Here is a 3,172-nt window from a genome sequence, read left to right as displayed (position 1 = left end):
ATATATATCAATTATGTTGCGTCCATGCAAGCACCCTTCCTTAAGATGCAGAAGAGGGTTGAGTACTTGGCCAATGCGGCCGAATTGAATGATGCGGAGGAATATGTCCTGCCGCGGCTGCACGACTTGTTGGTTGAGGTAGACATGCCTATAGGCGCTGCTACCATCTCGCTAGCGAAAGAGGTGGACCCGAAAGCATATCTGGGCTTCGACCAGTCTTAGCTTCGGAAGTTGCACAAGAAGTGTGGACTCCCGGAGAAGGAGTTGGATGAGATGATTAGGGCCATACAGTCGGTAGCATACAACGCAGCGGCACCCACCTTTATGGTGTATGATGACATTCGCTTCAGGAACGGAGTAGAGTTTCACCTGAAGGATGGGGAAAAACCGTCCTGCAACGTGTACCCGGACAATGATCCGACATTCACTTCAGTGATGGACACTAAGGTTAGTGACTGGGATCAAAGGGGTGTGACAAGGGAAATCTCGGAGGCTGAGGCTAAGGGCTATTGTGCCATGTCCCACATAGTCTATAAGAAACCGGGCAGGGTTCCTTTGTCAGTTCGTCAGTTCACGATAGGCGCTGCTGTATCAACTACAAAAATTTGAACGGCGCGCTTAAACGTGAAGAGTACCCAGTTCCGACCGAACAAGATTTTCTTTCGGCAGTACGGGGTGAGAAATACCGCACGATGATTGATCTTGGGCAGGGTTTTTGTCAACAGAAGGGGGCTGAGAGTTCTCAGCATATGCTTACCTTTTGGACGCCATGGGGAAAGCGGACGTTTGTTGGCATGTCGTTCGGTATCAAACCTGCATCGTGGATCATTCAGGCGCAAATGGAGCATGCTTTCCAAAGCGTGGACAGCTTGAAGACCTATATTGACGACATGGGCGTAGGCCACAACAGTGCTAGGGAGCACTGGGCGTGCGTCAAGAAGCTCATTGCGGCGTGTGTAAAGCACAACGCAAATTTGTACCTCAAGAAGTGTTGTTTTGGGTTCTCATATCGGTCGGTTATCGCGTTGGGACGAGTGGCTGATTAGAATGGCTCGTACATCAGTGAGGATCGGAGGGAATCCATCCTGCACATACCGCCGCCCCCGGATAAGATTCTGTTGGCCTCGTGGTATCACACGATTGGCTACTGGAGCCAGTACATTCCTGACTACTCTAGGATCATGGCCCCCTATCTCGAATCTGAGCAAGAAAGAGGTTCCCTTTATATGGGGTCGGACGCAGCAGGCGGCCTATGATCGGATTCGGGAAGAGGTGACCATGAGAGGGGTGTTGTTGGGTCGAGCCAGGATTTGAAGACAAGCTGGAGTTGTATTGCGATGCCTGTGACTCAGTTGGAGTAGGTGGGGGGGGGAGGTTTCCTCGGTGAAAGAGTATGCTGTTTCCTGTGGGATTCTGGTCTTCGAATTTTAATCCAGAGGCCCTCGCAATCGTGTACTGTCTCCATAAGTCGTGGAGGAATGTCAAGCGTTCGAGATACCCGTTAACGGTGTTCACGGACCGTGAACCGCTGATGCACATGTAGGCGCAGGATCCCACTTCGTACGAGTCAACGGTTAGAGGCAGGCGGATGGCAAGATATGCGCAGATGCTGCGTGATTTTGATATCATCCTGAAGCATGTGCCAGGAGGGTTGAATCCTGTGGCAGATGTGCAGTCTCGGTTGGGTTACCACATAGCCCCGATCATGCAAGCGAGGCGTCTTCCGGTAGAAGATAGGGTGCGTTGGGTGGAACCAGTGATAGCTAAGGCAAGCACGGGGTCGTATGCTGTGAACAGGTAGCTGTTTGACAAGAGACTGTGGGCAGAAGTTTGGCCCATTTGATGCTGAAGGTTTCGCGCATCCGACAAATTATCGGATGAAAGCGTACTACCAGCCCTACCTTGGCTGAAGGGGTGTTCGCTCGGTACCGCGTTGGTAATTCAATCCGAAGTGGTCGGATCTCAGTAAATTGGTTACCAGGATTGGCAGGGACAAGGCTACGGTGACAATGGTTTGCCCGTACGCACCTGAAGCACGTTGGTTCAAGGAAATAATTCCTCTACTGTCAGCAGACCCTATGGTTATTTACCCGAAGAAGGAGATATATCTCAAGCATGGGAATGAGCCTATGGAGGCACCAGGGTTCATTACTATGGTGTGCCATATGAGTCCTTACCGCGACCACAAGCTTTGAGGAGACTTCTGGACGGAGTTGGAGGCTAAGCGACCAGTTTGGGAGAAGTTGACTGCGGCAGCGGTGTTACGTGAGGAAGACGTAGTGTCCTGTATATCACAGAGTGGTGTCATAGGGGCGGTGGCGCACCCGAAAGGGAAACTGGTGCGTAGGGGTATGCCAGCGGAGGAAGCTTGGTATAGAAACTAACCCTGCTAGTTCAGCCTTGGCGGGCGGCTAAGAGTATTCTGAGTAAGTTTTGTTCCCTGAGACATACGGAAGCATGGCTGGGGGCATCTGCTAACCCTAGTGAGGAATCGCTGGGTGCGATGGCAGAGACTTGGCTAGGAACAGCTGAGGTGAGCACAAGTGGGAGGTCGCATGGTGCTATGTATACTCGGGAGTATGAGTGCTATAGCAGTCGCCATTGCTTACGCGGCGTGAGCACAAGGTGGTTGTGGATACCCATCCGATCTTGGACGCGATGGACATTGATGAATCACAGAGTGACGCATCAGTATAGGACCAAACGCGAGAGTATGAGGAATTACTCACCACAGAGAATTTAGTCCTGTTGGAGCAGGATCCTGCGGATTGTGTGCCAATGGATGACATGGAAGAGCCACCAGTGAACGAGCTGGGTGATAAACTGTTGCGACAACGGTTGCGTCGCTTGAAGCGTTCTGTGTTTGGTGTGGAAGTGGGGGGTGATGTCTTCGAGCGATCGTTCGATACATGCATGTGCTATTTGCACATGCCAGTGCCAAGAGACTGGATGATCCGGTATGCAGTCTATGGGGTTGGCGCGGCATGAAAGAGATGTGTGATCATGTCCGTAAGAGCTGCACCGCGTGTCAGATGGTTGCCGACGAACCAGGCTTCGCAAAAGGGTTGCTACAGCAGCCAGTGCAGTGCGCCCAGATGTGGCCATGCGCGAGATAAGCATGGACTTTATGGACTTTGACACTGTTAAAGGACAGTCCAAGGTCTTTGGGATT

This window comes from Sphaeroforma arctica, assembly GCF_001186125.1.
Source record: "Sphaeroforma arctica JP610 unplaced genomic scaffold supercont1.175, whole genome shotgun sequence".
In the NCBI taxonomy this organism is placed as follows: Eukaryota; class Ichthyosporea; order Ichthyophonida; genus Sphaeroforma; species Sphaeroforma arctica.
Note: the sequence above shows the minus strand (reverse complement) of the source record.